This window comes from Hypanus sabinus, chromosome 10, assembly GCF_030144855.1.
Source record: "Hypanus sabinus isolate sHypSab1 chromosome 10, sHypSab1.hap1, whole genome shotgun sequence".
In the NCBI taxonomy this organism is placed as follows: Eukaryota; Metazoa; Chordata; class Chondrichthyes; order Myliobatiformes; family Dasyatidae; genus Hypanus; species Hypanus sabinus.
Genome location: NC_082715.1, coordinates 107045189 through 107062816, shown reverse-complemented (window position 1 = coordinate 107062816; position 17628 = coordinate 107045189). Strand labels below are relative to the sequence as shown.

The following is a 17628-nucleotide window of genomic DNA, read 5'->3' as shown; positions in this document are numbered from 1 at the left end:
CCTGATTTGCCAGTGATTTTTCATAGCTCCTCCTGGCTTTCCTAATTCCCTCCTTAAATTCTCTTCTGGCTTCTTCATCTTCAAGAGCTCTATTTGACTCTAGCTTCCTAAATTTTAGATACTTTTGCTTTTTCTACTTGACTAAATTCATCATTCCTCCTTTTTAGGACGTGCCTGTCCCATATCCTGTGCGGTTGGCCTTTAAACATGCTTTGCATGTCAGTTGTGCACTTGCCCAGAAACAGCACTGTTAATATGTTCTCATAACTTGCCCCAGTTGTGAGTTGGAGAGCTACGAGAGAGGAAGCGGCACACAGGTCCAGGGGTGAAGTTTAAAAGGGAAAAGCTTTGCAGCAACCCAGGTTTAACCAGCGCACGGATCGTGTGTTGGAGAACAAGGAAGGTTCAGGCATAAAAGGGAGACACTGCCTAGCAGAGCGGTCATCAACGGAGTGGTCTGAATCAGAGTGATAGGGCTTTGGCTCTTCCGGGTGTCTGAGAGGTAAGTGGAATTTTTTTTTCCTTGCATTTTTTTGGAGGAATAGAGAGCACGTCTGTAGGGTTAGTACTTTGCACTGGGTGTCAGATGTGGAAATTCTGGGAATCTTCCAGTCTCCCAGATGGCCACATCTGCGCCAGGTGCACCGAGATGCAGCTCCTGAGAGAATTGTTAGTGATCTGGAGCTGCAGCTTGATGACCTACAGCTTATTAGGGAAAGTGAGCAGGAGACAGATAGGAGCAACAAGGAGTTAGTCACCCCGAGGCTGCAGGAGTTAGATAAGTGGGTGACTGTCAGGGAAGGGATGGGAAGAGCTCAGATAGTAAGGATCACCCCTGTGGCCATCCCCCTCAGTAATCGATATCTCGTTTTGGATGATGTTGGGTGGGGTGGGGGGGGTGACCTGACAGAGGATAACCATGGCGATCAGGTCTCTGGCACTGAGCCTGGTTCTGTGGTGCAGAAGGGTGAGAAGAAGGTGAGGAATGCGGTAGTCATAGGGGATTCCATAGTGAGCAGAACAGACAGGAGGTTCTGTCAGCATGATAGAGATACCCATATGGTGCTTTGCCTCCCAGGTGCCAGGGTACGGGATGTCTCAGATCAGGTACAGAGTATTCTGAAGGGAGAGGGTGAACAGCCAGAAGTCTTGGTACATGTTGGTACCAGTGTCAATGGTAGAAAAATGGAGGAGGTCCTAAAAAAAAGAATTCAGGGAGTTGGGCAGGAAGTTGAAAAGCAGGACCTCCAGAGTAGCAATCTCAGGACTGCTCCCTGTGCCACATGCTAATGAGTGCAAGAAAAGCATGATCAGGCATATTAATGTGTGGCTGAGAGACTGGTGTAGGGGGCAGGGCTTTGAGTTCCTGGATCATTGGGGCCTCTTCTGGGGGAGGTATGACCTGTACAAAAAGGGACAGGTTACACCTGAACCCAAAGGGGTCCAATATCCTGGCAGGCAGGTTTAATAGAGCTGTTCGGAATGGTTTAAACTAATTTGGCAGGGGGATGGGAACTGGAGTGATAGGACTGAGGAAGAGGAAAGCAGAAGTAAATCAGAGATAGTGTGCAACAGGGATTATAGAAAGGACAGGCAGGAGATGAGGCATAATGAGTTACAGGGCAATAGGAGTGTGGTACAGTTAAAACAGAAAGCAACAAATACTGAACTGGAAATGTTATATTTGAATGCACGCAGCACAAGAAATAAAATGGACAATCTTGAAGTTCAACTGTAGATTGGTTAGTATGACATTGTGGCCATCTCTGAAACTTGGCTAAAGGATGGCTGTCATTGGGAGCTGAACGTCCAAGGATATACGGTGTATTGGAAAGATAAGTTAGTAGGCAGAGGGGGTGGTGTGGCCCTATGTATAAGAAATAATATTAAATCATTAGAAAGGGATGACATACAAAGAGTCTCTATTGGTTGAGTTAAGGAATGACAAGGGTAAAAGGACCCTAATGGCAGTTGTATACAAGCCTCCAAACAGCGGTCGCGATGAGGATTACAAATTACAGCAGGAGATAGAAAAGGCATGTCAGAAGGGCAACGTCATAATAATCATTGGGAATTTTAACATGAAAGTCGATTGGGAAAACCAGGCCAGTACTGGACCTCAAGAGAGAATTTGTAGATGGCTTTTTAGAACAGCTTGTTGTTGAGTTCACTAGGGGATCGGCTGTGCTGGATCGGGTGTTGTGCAATGATCCAGAGGTGATAAGAGAGCTTATGGTGAAGGAACCCTTAGGCCCAGTGATAACAATATGACTGAGTTCACTTTGAAACTTGAGAAGGAGAAACTAAATTCCAATATGTCGGTATTTCAGTAGAATAAAGGAAATTACAATGGCATGAGAGGGGAACTGGCCAAAGTTGACTGGAAAGAGATGCTAGCAGGAAGGACAGCAGAGCAACGATGGCTGGAACTTCTGTGAAAAATCAGGGAAGTGCAAGACAGATATATTCCAAATAAGGAATTTTGGAATTGTAGAAGGATAGTACCGTGGCTGACAAGTGAAGTCAGAGCCAAAGTAAAAGCAAAAACAGAGGTCATACAAGGAAGCCAAAGCTAGTGGGAAGATAGAGGATTGGGAAGCTTTTTAAAAACTTGCAGAAGGAAACTAAGAAGGTCATTAGGAAGGAAAAGATGAATTATGAAAGGAAGCTGGTGAATAATATCAAAGCTTTTTTAAGTATATAAAGGGTAAAAGTAAATTGAGGGTAGATATAGGACCAATAGAAAATAATGCTGGAGATATTGTAATAAGAGACGTAGAGATGACAGAGGAACTGAATGCGTATTTTGCATCGGTCTTCACAGTGGAAGACATCTGCAGTATACCGGACATTCAAGAGTGTCAGGGAAGTGAAGTTTGTGCAGTGAAAATTATGACTGAGAAAGTGCTCAGGAAGCTTAACGATCTGAGGGTGGATAAATCTCCTGGACCTGACGGAATGCACCCTTGGGTTCTGAATAATGTAGCTGGAGAGATTACAGAGGCATTAACAATGATCTTTCAAGAATTGATAGATTCTGGCATTATACCAGAGGACTAGAAAATTGCAAATGTTACTCTGCTATTTAGGAAGGGTGGGAGGTAGCAGAAAGGAAACTATAGACCTGTTAGCCTGACATCAGTGGTTGGGAAGTTGTTGGAATCGATTGTTAGGGATGAGATTACGGAGTACCTGGAGGCACATGACAAGATAGGCCAAAGCCAGCATAGTTTTCTCAAAGGAAAATCCTGCCTGACTAACCTACTGCAATTTTTTGAGGAAATTACAAGCAGTTAGAGAAAGGAGATGCAGTAGATGTGGTGTACTTGGATTTTCAGAAGGCCTTTGACGAAGTGTTGCACATGAGGCTGCTTAGCAAGATAAGAGCCCATGAAATTACAGGGAAGTTACTAGCATGGGTGGAGCATTGGCTGATCAGCAGAAAACAGGAAGTGGGAATAAAGTGATCCTATTCTGGCTGGCTGCTGCTTTTTACAATGTATGTCAATGATTTGGACCATGGGATTAATGGATTTGTTATATTAATGGTTAAATTTGCTGATGATACAAAGATAGGTGGAGGACCAGGTAATGTTGAGAAAACAGGGAGCCTGCAGAGAGACTTAGATAGTTTAGAGGAATGGGCAAAGAAGTAGCAAATGAAATACAATGTTGGAAGGTGTATGGTCATACACTTTGGTGAAAGAAATAAATGGACAGACTATTATTTAGATGGGGAGAGAATTCAAAATGCAGAGATGCAAAGGGACTTGGGAGTTGTTGTGAAGGATACCCTAACGGTTAACCTCCAGTTTGAGCTGGTGGTGAAGAAGGCAAATGCAATGTTGGCAATCATTTCTAGAGGTATAGAATATGAGAGCAGGGATGTGATGTTGAGGCTCTATAAGGCACTCGTGAGACCACACGGAGTATTGTTTGCAGTTTTGGGCTCCTTATTTTAGAAAGGTTATACTAACATTGGAAAGGGTTCAGAGAAGATTCACGAGAGTGATTCCAGGAATGAAAGGGTTACTGTATGAGGAACATCTGGCAGCTCTTGGGCTGTACTCCCTGGAGTTCGGGAGAAAGAGGGGGGATCTCATTGAAAAATTCTGAATGTTAAAAGGCCTGAACAGATTAGATATGGCAACGTTATTTCCCATGGTAGGGGAGTCCAGGACAAGAGAGCACAATTCCATGATTAAAAGACATCTATTTAGAACAGAGATGCGGAGAAATTACTTTAGTCAGAGGGTGGTAAATCTGTGGAATTTGTTGCCACGAGTGGCTGTGGGGCCAAGTCATTGGGTGCATTTAAGGCAGAGATAGACAGGTTCTTGATTAGCCAGGGCATCAAAGGGAATGGGAGAAGGCAGGGGAGTGGGGATGACTGGAAGTAGTGGATCAGCATATGAATGAATGGTGGAACAGACTTGATGGGCCAAATAGCCTACTTCTGCTCCTATATCTTATGGTCTATAGTCATAATCTGCCTGCATATCTGTTTATCAATGTCCCAGTGGCTATTGGGAGGGTCAGTGGTACAATCCCACCCAAGTGACTGCACCCTTCCTATTATGGGTAGAACCCAAAATAGACTCAGTGGATCAGCCCTCCATTATGAGTGCAACTGTGATGTTGTCCCTGATTAATAGCACAACTCTCCCACCCTCCTTTACCTCCCTTTCTATCTCCTCTAAAACATTGAAACCCTGGGACATCAAACGCCTATTCCTATCCCTCTCTTAACCAAGTCTCTGTAATAGCCACAATATCATCGCTCTCTGTACTGATCCATGCTCTTAAATTCATCACCTTTACCTATAATACTCCCAGCATTAAAACACACTTGCTTCAAACTATCTGTTTCATCATGCTATTACTTTGCTCCTGCCTGTTTTTACTGACCCTGACATCTCTCCATCCTCCACTTTCTGACCTGGTGCTCTGGTTCCCATGGCCCTGCCAGGGTGATCCAGATTGGAAGTAGTGCAAGGAAGATGGTGTCCTTGGCAGACCTGTTTTACCTGTACACAAATTGCAAGCGGCCTAGCTTGTCTGGGCCACTGGCTCACTGGTGACTGGTCCACTTTCATAGTCCAACCACGCCCCCCCCCCCTGAAATAAATTCCCACATTCTGTTCGCCTCTCTCTTACCCACTGCACCTGTATGTCAGCTTTCTGAGTCTCATACAAGGATCTCCAAACCACACATCTGTCTTATTCTTCCCTTCACTTTTTGCCATATTTTACTCCATTTGCCATTGTTTTGTCAACTTCATCTTTGGGGGATTTCTCTGGTATCGGTCCTAATAGTTTTCCAGTATCCTATCTCTTGTGATGTAATAACCTTCCTCTCTTCTCCCTGCCTGTGTCACCTGCACTCTGGGCACGTTGTTGCCTCACCAGTTCAATATTCTCAATGGTCTCTTTGACACCTACATCTGCTCTCCTTTTTACATAGAAATTGTTACAATGTTTCCTTTTTAACCTTAACCACTTCCATCAATATTTTGATCATCCAATCAGAATTCCTAAATTTCTTTCAATCACTGGTTTTAACAACCCTTGGCAACATTATAAGCCTCTTCATTTAATCTAACACTCCTCTTAATCTTGTTAGTTGACCATAAATGCTCCTTAGGTTTTCGAAAGTAATTTTTAATGCAATGTACATTCGTTGCAAATTCCTTTTTTCCTAAATTAAATTTAAATTCTTTAAATACTTTGTTTAAAAAAAACTATCTGATGGGCAAATTTTATAAGCTGATTTTCCATCCTAACTCAGTCAATTTTATTCATATTCTGGTTCCTAACTGAACAGTGTCCTTTTCCAATTGAGTACATTTCTGTCATGTTCTGATCACTTTTCCCCAAGGACCCATTACTCTGAGATTCCCATTTAACCCTGTCATGTATTATAAAGCCTGTCTTGTAGTTGGCTCTGTGGTATGTTCCATTAAAACTATCCCCTAACAGCTCCACAAATGTTTTCTGCCAGTCTGATTTGCCGAGTTTATGAAATCCCCCATGCTTTCTGTATTATCTCTTTGCAAGCTTCTGTCGTTTTTTGATGAATTCTCTCTCCCACAGTGGCCTCTTAGGTTTCCTTATCTCTCACCTGTGGCCAGACCTTTTATTCCCTGTTCCTCTGGATGGCTTCTTGCTTCTGCATGCTTTTTGGAGCAGCTGGTTCGTGCTCCTGTTCTGTGCCTTGCAGGAGGTGGAAAGGACGTGCAGTGTTGGGAGTGACAGGATACCCAAACTCGGACCTGCTCTTGTAGCCAGGACATTTATGGCAGGTTCCGTTTGTGACCAATGTTGAACTGAGCAAATTGATGATGGGAGACTTGGTGGTGGTGACAATGCCGCTGAATGTCATTGGTACAGAACGAGACCCTGGCCTGATGGACATGGTCATTGCCTGGTAAGTGTGTTGGTTGTGCGACCTGAATATTTCTTGCCACTTCTCAGTGGATGGTGTCATGTCTTGCTGGGCAGAGATGTGGACAGCTTGAGTTTCTGCAGATTAGGAGCTACAGGGAGGTAGTCACCCCAAGACTACAGGAGACAGACAAATGGGTGATTGTCAGGAGAGGGAAGGGAGAATGTCAAATAGTGGAGACCACTCTGTGGCCGTCCCCCTCAACAATAAGTACTCCATTTTGAGTATTGTTGTTGGGGACATCAACCTGCGGAAAGCAACAGTAACCGTGCTTCTGACACTGGGTCTGACTCGGGTGGCTCGGAAGGGTAGGGAACTGAAGAGGATAGCAGTAGTAATAGGGGATTCTATGGTCAGGGGAACAGGTAGATGATAATGTAGGCATGGAAAGGAAACACGGATGGTAGTTTGCCTCCCAGGTGTGGGGGTCCAGGTTTCTGAACGCGTCCACAATATTCTGAGAGAGAAGGTGAGCAGCCAGAAGTCATGGTACATATTGGTACCAATGACATGGGTAGAAAAATGGAGGATGTCCTGAAAAAAAGCATACAGGGAATTAAGAAGGAAGCTGAGAAGCAGGACCTCAAAGGTAGTAAGCTTGGAATAACTGCCTGTGCCACATGACAATGAGGATAGGAATAGAATGGGGTGGCAGATAAATGCACGGCTGAAAAATTGGAGCCAGGGGACAAGGATTCAGATTTCTGGATAATTGGGACCTCTTCAGGGGCAGGTAGAATCTGTGCAAAAGGGACAGGTTGCTTAATTCATTTAAGTGAATTCAAATATATAAATGAATTCAAAATTCACTTGAATACGAGGGGGAGGAGCAATATTCTTGCAGGCAGATATACTAGAGCTGTTAGGAATGGTTTAAACTAATATGGCAGGGGGAAAGGAACCAGGATGATAGAGCTGAGGATGAGCCAGCAGGTTTACAAGTAGACGATGGGTGCAACATGAATGTAAGGAAGGACAAGCCAATGATTTGGTACGAATGCAGACAGGGCAAAGAGTTAAATTGTACCACAGAGGCAAAATTCAAAAGGGCAAAGAATACAGGACTGAAGGTGCTGTATTTAAATACATATAGCATTCGGAATATGGTGGACGAACTCGTGGCGCAATTAGATATTGGTCAGAATGACATTGTGGGCATCAGTGAGTCATGGCTGAAACAAGGCCATAATCGGGAGCTTAACATCAAAGGATATACTTTGTATCAAAACAACAGGCAGGAAGGCATAGGGGGCTGGTGTGGCTCTTTTGGTAAGAGATGGAATTACATCTTTAGAAAGAGGTGCCATAGGATCAGAGAATGTTGAATCTTTGTGGGTGGAGTTAAGAAACTGCAATGATAATAAAAACATTATGGGAATCATATATAGGCCTCCAAATAGTAGCCAAGATGTGGGGTTGAGATTGCAAAGGGAGGTGGAAGAGGCATGTAATAAGGGCAATGAGACAATTGTAATGGGGGATTTCAGTATGCAAGGGGATTGGGAAAGTCAGGTTGGTGTCGACTGCAAGAGAGGGAATTTGTTGAATGCCTATCCGATGGCTTTTTAGAGCAGCTTGTGCTTGAGCCTACTCGAGGAAAGGCCATCTGAGATTGGGTGTTGTGTAATAACCCAGATCTTATTAGGGAGCTTAACGTAAAGGAACCCTCAGGTAGCAGTGATCATAATAGGATTCAATTCATACTGCAATTTGAGAGGAGAAGCATAACTCACATGTATCATTATCACAATGGAATAAAGGGAATTACAGAGGCATGAGAGAGGAGCTTGCCCAGGTGGGTTGGAGGAGGATACAGGTGGGGATGACGGCAGACAGAGGTGGCTGAAGTTTCTGGGAATAGTTCACAAGGTGCAGGATAGGTATGTCCCACAGAAGAAGTTGTTCTCAAATGGCAGGGGTAGGCACTGGTGGCTGATAAGGGAAGTTAGGGACTACTTAAAATCCAAGGCGAGGGCATATAAGGTAGCAAAAGTGAGTGGCAAGCTTTTAAAATCCAATGAAAAGCATCTAAAAAGCTACAAGAAGGGAGAAGAAGAAATATGAGGACAAACTAACCAATCTAAATAAAGCAGGATAGTAAAAGTCTTTTTCAGTTATATAAAGAATAAAAGGGAGATAAGAGTTGATATTGAACTGCTGGAAAATGATGCTGGTGAGGTAGTAATGGGGACAAAGAAATGGCAGATGAACTTAATAGGTATTTTGCTTCAGTAATTACTGTGGAAGACACTAGCTGTATGCCAGAGGTCCATGAGAGTCAGGGAGCAGGAGTGTGCCATTGCTACTACAAAGGAAAAAGTACTAGGCAGACTGAAAGGTCTTAAGGTGGATAAGTTGTCTGGGCTGGGTGGATTACATCCCAGAGTCCTGAGAGAGGTTGCAGAAGAGATAATGGAAGCATTGGTCATGATCTTTCAAGAATGACTTGATCCTGGCATGGTCCCAGAAGACTGAAAGATTGCAAATGTCTCTCCATCCTTTAAGAAGGGAGGAAGACAAAAGAAAGGAAATAATAGGCCGGTTAGCCTAACCTCAATGGTTGGGAAAGTGTTGGAGTCTATTATTAAGGATGATGTTTTGAGGTGCCTGGAGACTAATGATAAAATAAGTCTAAGTCAGCATGGTTTCTGCGAAGGAAAATCTTGTTGATAAATCTGTTGCAGTTCTTTGAGGAAGTAACAAGCAGGGTAGACAAAGGAGAGGCAATGGATGCTATTTACTTGGATTTTCAGAAGGCGTTTGATAACATGCTACACATGAGGCTGCTTAACAAGATAAACCTGCTATGGCATTGCAGGAAAGATAATGGCATGGATAGGAGAATGGCTGACAGGCAGGAGGCAGCACGTGGGAATTAAAGGGTTCTTTTCTGGTTGGCTGCCAGTGACTAGTGATGTTCCTCATGGGTCAGTATGGGGACTGCTACTTTTCACGTTGTTTGTCTAATTTGGATAATGGAATTGATGGCTTTGTGGCAAGGTTTACAGATGATATGGGGAAAGATGGCGGATAGGTACTGCTGAGGAAGCAATGCCATTGCAGCAGGACTTAGACAAATTGGAAAAATGGGCAAAAAAGTGGCAGATGGAATTAAGTGTTGGGAAATGTATGATAATATATTTTGGTAAAATATACTTTGTTACCTGGGTTTCAGCACCTAAGTTACAGGGAAGGGTTGAACAAGTTAGGTCTTTATTCTTTGGAGCGTAGAAGCTTGAGGGGGGACTTGATAGAGGTATTTAAAATTATGAGGGGGTAGATAGAGTTGACATGGATAGGCTTTTTTCATTGAGAGTAGGGGAAATTCAAACAAGAGGATATGAGTTGAGACTTAGGGGGCAAAAGTTTAGGGGTAACACGAGGGGGAATTTTACTCAGAGAGTGGTAGCAGTGTGGAATGAGCTTCCAGTAGAAGTGGTAGAGGCAGGTTCGGTATTGTCACTTAAGCTAAAATTGGATAGATATATGGACAGGAAAGGAATGGAGGGTTATGGGCTGAGTGCAGGGAGGTGGGACTCGGTGAGAGTAAGCATTCTGCATGGACTAGAAGGGCCGAGATGGCCTGTTTCCGTGCTGTAATTGTTATATGATTAAAAGGAACAGTAGTGCAGACTATTATCTAAATGGGGAGAGAATTCAAATATCAGAAGTGCAGAGGGGCTTTGGAGTCCTCGTGTAAGACTTCCAGCAGGTTAACTTATGGGTGGAGTCTGTGCCAAAGAAGGCAAATGCAGTGTTGGCATTTATTTCGAAAGGAATAGAATATATTCAAGGAGATAATGCTGAGCCTTTATAAGACACCAGTCAGGCCGCAGTTGGAGAATTGTCAACAGCTTTGGGCCTCATATCTCAGAAAGGATGTGTTGTCATTGGAGAGACTGAGGAGGAGGTTCACAAGGGGTGATTCTAGGAATGAAAGGGTTAACATACAAGGAGCATTTGGCAGCTTTGGGCCTGTACTCATTGGAATTTAGAAGAATGTGGGGAATCTCATCAAAACCTACCAGATGTTGAAAGGACTAGATAGGGTTGATGTGGAGAGGTTTTTTCCTGTGGTGGGGGTAACCAGAACTAGAGGGCACAGCCTCAGAATTGAGGGACGATCTTTTAGAAGAGGGGTAAGGAGAATTTCCTCTAGCCAGATAGTACTGAATCTGTAGAATGCTCTGCCACTGACTGTGGTGGAGGCCAAGTCTGTGGATATACTTAAGGCGGAGGTTAATCATTTCCTGATCAATCAGGACATCAACTGATGAGGCGAGAAGGAAGGTATATGGGGTTGAGAGGGATCCAGGGTCAGCCATGATGGAATGATGGAGCAGACTCGATGGGCTGAATGGCCTAATTCTGCTCTTAAGGAAACTGAAGATTGTTTACCCAACATACATGGTTACTTCTGACACAATGGAAAGGTTTTTGGTGATGGTTGGACTTGAAGGATTCCTGTAGTGATGTCCTGGAGTTGGTATGTCACCAAAGACTCTCGCAAATTTCTGGTTGCATCACATCACCATCTGGTGTGCAGGGGCCACCATCAGGATCAGAAAATGCTGCAGAGGGTTGTCGGCTCCATCATGGGCACCAGCCTCCCCAGCATTGAGGACACCTTCAAATGGTGATGCCTCAAAAAGGCAGTATCTATCATCAAAGGCCACATCACCCACGATGTGCCCTCTTCTCATTGCTACAATCAAGGAGGAGGTACAGGAGGTCAAAGGCACACACTCAATGTTTCAGGAACAGCTTCTTCCCCTCTGCCGTCAGATTTCTGAAACAACAATGAACCCATGAACACTACCTCACTTCTTTTGCTCTCTTCATGCATTATTTAATTTAATTTTTATATCTATTTCTTATTGTAATTCATAGTTTTTATTATGTATTACAATGTACTGCTGCTGTAAATCAACAAATTTCACAACATACAGTATGCTAGTGATATTAAACCTGATTTTGAACATAGGCCTGTTTGATGAAGGACTCCAATTTGTATTGAATTTTCCCCTTGATTAATTGACAATTATATTGATTGGGCAATAATTATACAAAATATCGGAAGTACAGCGGGCAATTTCTGCACAGTACAATCACATGAAGAGCATCTGGACAACAAACAGGTTATCAGCCCCTTTCAATATGGAGTGAGGGATTAATTTTGACCTCAGGGGAATGGGGATAACTCGCAGTTTGTTCACATGCACATTGGATAGCAACAGCCAAACTGTGCTGAGATCTGTGAGTGGAGAGCCATGTCCGGTGTTCAGTTAATCAGAACAGTTTGCAAGTGAGGTGGTCAATGTCATGATTAAGGTTCCTCGGCAGTAAGGACAGCATTGACCTGTTTTATTATGCTGCCTACGACTGTTTGCTGATGTGTGGTCACAAGAACCAATCTGCGCTGCGCTTCTGAGTGTGTGGGTGTTTGATGAATAATGCAGCCTCATAGAGGTGGCTAATGAAAAGGACTTAACACTAAAGAGGGGTATATGCTGAGCTGTGCTGCTGACTCATGATGCGCCCTAAACTGAATGTGTATCACTGCCTTTTGCTGTAGGACCTTTACCACAGACTTGTCTTTTGAGCTCAGCTTGTAGTGTTGAGTCTCCCATAAAGTCACTGCTTACTTGGGGTCCAAGCCAAGATCTCCCTGAAAGTGACCATGCAAGTGGGAAAGAATGTGTGTGCCATGGTTTCCTTTATTGATTGGTGTACTGAGTGTAAGAGCAAGGAAGTCATGTTGCAACTATGTAAATCTTTGGTTAGGGTCCACATGTAGTATTGTGTGTCCCATTTCAAGAAGGGTGTGGAGAGGGTGCAGAACAAGTTTACCAGAGTTTAGAGAGTAGAAGCTATAATGAGAGGTTGGAAAAACTTGGTTTGATACTTCTTGCGGCTCTTCAGGAAATATGGTCTGCCTCAGGAATTGCTGCTGCAGTTCTACACTGCAGTCATTGAGTCTGTCCTGTGCACCTCCATCACTGTGTGGTTTGGAGCCGCCACCAAGCAGGATAGAACCAGACTACAGCGCACAGTGAAGACTGCCGAGCGCATCATTGGAGCCTCCCTGCCCTCTATTGTGGACCTGTACTCTTCCAGGTTGAAGAAGAGGGCGGGGAACATCATAAAGGACTCCTTCCATCCTGCGCACGGACTGTTTGAACTGCTTCCGTCTGGTAGGTGCTTCAGATCCCTCCAGACTAAGACTAATAGGCACGGGAGAAGTTTTTTCCCTACTGCGGTCACTTTGCTGAACAGTTAACTGCCAGTTAACTGTCGGCTAACTATTACTTGGATTGCACTACCTGTATGTATAGTCTATATTTTCATTTATATTTATCATTATTATTGTTATGAGCAGAGAGACAACATCTGCCGGAAGTAAATTCCTTGTATGTGCACAGGTACTTGGCGATTAAAGTCCGATTCTGATTCTGATTTCTCTGGAGTGTTAGAGGCTGAGGGGAGAGCTGATAGAAGTTTACAGGATGGTAGGAGGCATAAATAGAGTAGATGGTCAGAATCTTTTCCCGGGTAGAAATGTCAAGTATTGGAAGAACTGCATTTTAGGTGCGAGAGTTAAAGTTTAAAGGAGATATGTGAGGCATGTATTTTACACAGATTGGTGGGTCCCTGGAATGGGTCATGCTGGAAGCAGATATGATGGTGACACATGAATATGCAGGGAATATGAATCTTGTGCAGGAGGAAGAGAATTAGTTTCGTTTGGCATTGTGTTTGGCGCAGACTTTCTGGGCTGAAGTGCCGTGTTGTTTTATGTTCTATGTTAAAAGGATAAGTAGATGATGCCTCCAGATTTAATATCACCTGAACTGGAAATATATCACTGTCACCTGGTCTGAACCCCAGAGCTCTCTCCCTGCCAGCATGGTGGTAGCACTTTCACCAGAACTGCATCTTGCCCCTCCATGGGCAATTAGGGCTGGGCAATAAATGCTGGCCTTGACAATCTAAGAGAAAACATGGAAATGCCATGTTACCTAGGTAATGATTTAATCACAGACTTTGTGACCTTGCTGACTACTCTAAAGCACCAAACCTGTGTTCTGAATGTCAGGCAGCAACAGCAATTTACAGAAGGATTATCCTGCCACATCAAAAATAATCCACTCTTAGCCAGCCCCACGCCTTTTTTGTTCTGAGAGAATGATGAATCCTTATCTAGGGATAGGTAGGCCTCAGAGTACTGCATGCATTGTCCACTAGACCAGGGGTGGGCAAACTTTTTGACTTGTGGGCCACAAAGGGTTCTAAAATTTGACGGGGGGCTGGACCAGGAGCAGATGGACGGAGTGTTTTGGTAATACACCTCATAAGAGAAAATAAAATATCATGGGATATGTAGAAAACATGTGCTTTAATTTCAATTGAAAATGAACAAATGCATTACAACAAAATATCTGCCTTTGAAGTCCCATGGTATTTAGCTATTTATTGAAATGACTTTTAAAACACTGAAAATTAAATGAATAAAATACAGCTTTTTTTAATAGTAACAGTCATTATTTTAAAGCACTGAAAATTCTGTTATCCTTCAAGATATTATCATCATCACTCTCCTCCTGACTGTCTTTATTTCAAAAATGGTAGGAGATGCAGGTCTACTTGTCCTGCTCCTTCTTATTCAATTGTTCCCTGTGCCAAAACTCAACAACGACCTGCACAAGGACAGAACAGTGAGAGCGCGCCAGTATGCGGAGCGCCTTATTTGATCTGGAGCGCATTTTTTATTTTGAGACCGTACGTGCACCTGCGCACTACTCGTGTCCATCACTTAACAGAAATGACATGTTACATGTAAGGCTTATTGAAAAAAATATTTTCAAATGCATTTTTTACATAACACAACGAAGAAACTTATTTTTAATTTCAGTGGGAACAGTGTTGTTGGTCTCCCTTTTTAGCCAGCGCATTAAAGTCTGGATTTAGTTTTGTTATGGCGATTCTCAGGATGGATCTGAGGTGTTGGTCAGTTAACTTGGATCTGTGGCTGGCTTTGTTGATGTTCATGACGCTGAACGCCTGTTCACACAAATAGGTCGAGCCGAACAAAGAGTAAAGCACAAATGTGGAGTAATACACTGCACCTCAACAAAGGTCAATGTGTAGCGGTGTGCTACATGCAGCGCTAAAATTACGACACAGAGTCGGTAACTGCAGTCGAAGAAAAAAACTTTATTCGAAATCCCCAGCCTCACTTTTAAGCCTCCCTCAACCTGCCCCCCCCCCCCCCCCCCCGTGGCGCAGAGGCTCCAAAGCTCTGTGCTGGCAAATCCCCGCAGGCTATCTCCCTTAGCCGGAACGCTGGCTGATTGTGAGCCGGTTCGGATGTGCCAGGAAATGGGTCGCCACAAATGTATATAGAGTGCGTCATCTATTGGGAAAATGCCAGAATTGCGGGGAAAAAACATTAACAAGGTTTCTTAATATAATTTCATCAAGTTCTGCAGGCTGGATTAAAAAGCTTAACGGGTCGTAGTTTGCCCATGCCTGCACTAGACCGATTCACAAGATGAAAGGATTGTCCTCTACGAGCAACTGAGTAAACTGGCTCACTATTACCAGGCCACTATGCCCTGGGAGATGTAAAATTCTCATCATGTACCTGAACAGTGCATTCTTCATCCTTGTGCAAGTCCCCACTTTGTCCTTTTTTGACTGCACTTCCCCATGTCTTGACCTTTACTATTTATATACCCATAAAACATCTTTAGATTACTACTTATGTTGACAGCTAATCTTTTCTAATATTTTCTTTTGCTTATCTTATTTTAATTTCCATTTCATTCTAATTCTTTAGTAATCACCTTGGTTCTTGATGGCCCTTATAACCCAAAACTTGCCATAAAGATTGTTTTTAATACCACCAGACAAGACGTGCCCAGGCATCATCCCTGAAGAAGATATGGCAGAGTTTGTCATCAAAATGCCAGCAGGAAGCCCAAGAAGAGTTTATCTTTTTTTTTGTTTTATTTTTCTTTTCCTCTCTTTCATCAACCAGACAGCTTTGGGTTATTTTGGTCTCCCTTTGTCCTCAACTATACTTGAGGGGTCTCTTCCTTAAAGGCAATACATTGTTCTATTGCAGTTCTGGTTCGGACTTCCCTGGGCCAGATTCATTCTCATCCCATAGAAATTGGCCTCCCTCTTGTTAATTATTTCACTTTGGACTGCTCCTTGTCCTTTTCTAGAGCTGGCCTAAATCTCATGATGCTTTGATTATTCATATCTCCCAAATGCTCCTTTCCCAAGCTTGGTTCATGAACCCCTGATTCCCACCTGTCTTAATAATGTTGAATGGAAGATGAATATTGCCCTAAAGTTCAAAGTAAATTTATTATCAAGGTACATAGATATCATCATATACTGAATTACCCCAAAATCTATTTTCTTGCTGGCATTCACAAAGAAAATGAGGGTACAATGAAAACTGCAAACAACCAATATGTGAAAGACAACAAACTGTGCAACTACAAAAATAATAATAAATAAGCAATAAATATTGAAAATATGAATTGTATTTGTCCTTTAAAGTGAGTCCTTAGGTTGTGGGATCAGCTCAAAGTCAGAATGAGTGAAGTTAACCCCTCTTCTGATGGTTGAAGGAAAATAACTATACCTGAACCTGGTGGTGTAGGACCTGAGGCTCCTGTATCGCCTCCCCAAGGGCAGCAGCAAGAAGAGAGAGTTCCAAGTTTCCAGGATCTGCAGTCTGCTGATTTTCCACAGGTGAAGGGAGTCTTGATTCATGGAATATCAGTACCAGAAATGGGGGAGAAGAGCTTCTCCACTAAACTATTGGACCGATCTAGGACCAATGATTCAGTGAATAGTTAACTAGATGTTTACGGGTTTTAAACTAACATGGTAGGGGTTGGTGTTCAGGTGAAGTGGCTCAAGGGAAGAGGCAGTACTGATGGCAGGGAGTTTCATTGGAAAAGCCCAAATGTAAACAAAGTGGAAAAGTTGTCCCTCAGATTCCCATTAAATCGCTTTCCACCCATCCCGCTCTTTTGATGTCCTCTAGATCTTGATAACCCAACCCTGGAAAAAGCACTGTGCATTTACCCTATCTGTGCCCCCACCCCATGATTTTATACAGCTCTGTATAAAGAGCTGTATATAAGAGCTCTTCCACTCTTGTGAATGAAGTCCCCACCTGCTCAATCTCTCCCTAAAATGTAATCCCTCAACTCCTGGTAACATCCTTGTATATCTCTTTTGTGCTGTTTCAAGCTTAATGGCATCTTTCCTATAGCAGGGTGACGAGAAGTGAACACAATATTCCGTATGTGGTCTTAACAACTGCAACACAATATTCCAACTTGTACACTCAGTGCTGTGAACGATGTATGTTGGAGCGCCAAAAGCCTTCTCCAACCTTTCTACCTGTGGAACTTTCAGGGAACCATCTTGTATTCCTGCTCTAAAGCACTCCCCAGAATCTACCATTCACCATGATTTGTTTTCCCAAATTGCAGCACTTTTTACTTATCAGAATTAAACTCCATTCCTTGACTCACTTGCACAGCTAATCAAGATCCCTCTGTAATTCTTGACCGCAATTTGTGATTGGTTTATCCTCCCTATTGAGACTGCTCCTGGTATTTTTCCAGTGCCCAAGGTGCCTGCTTTATGGAGTCCAGGACTCAGAAACATTAGGAGGGTACAGGTCACTGCTCCTCTGTAGACCATGAGTCGGGCATCTTGGTCTTTTCCTTGATTAACTGAAGGCTGTTCTGCTGATGCTCATAATGGATGGATACCTTTGCTGAGACATGGAAAGTGGCTAACATTTTCCTGAGAGTTGCCATGAATCATTTTTGTCAGGGAGTAGAGTGGTGCAATGAAGGCAGGTTGATGGAGGACCTTTGTCAGTGAAGGAGTTAACAATGGCTTGGAGCTTGGCCTTTGAGGATTCACAAACATTATGTCATCTGTACTAATGAAACCAGCTTCCCCAACAGAACTTTGTCTATACTTCTTACAATTTCAGTAAAAGCAGCCAGCAAAATCAAAGACCCCACCCGCCTCAGACATTCTCTCTCCCACACCCATTGGGCAGAAGATACAAGAGCCTGTAAGCACGTGCCACCATGCTCAGAATAACTTCTGTCTCACTATTGTGAGACTGCTGAAAAGTC

At 43.3% G+C, this 17628-nt stretch overlaps 1 long non-coding RNA gene across 1 annotated transcript in view; it reads left to right on the top strand.

Moving 5' to 3' along the window:
• The window catches only part of LOC132400946 (uncharacterized), a 36818-nt gene continuing 19190 nt past the window's right edge, over positions 1-17628 (top strand). The window contains exon 1 of the long non-coding RNA XR_009514436.1: positions 1-502. This is a non-coding gene — a long non-coding RNA (uncharacterized LOC132400946). The remainder of the gene's footprint in view (positions 503-17628) is intronic.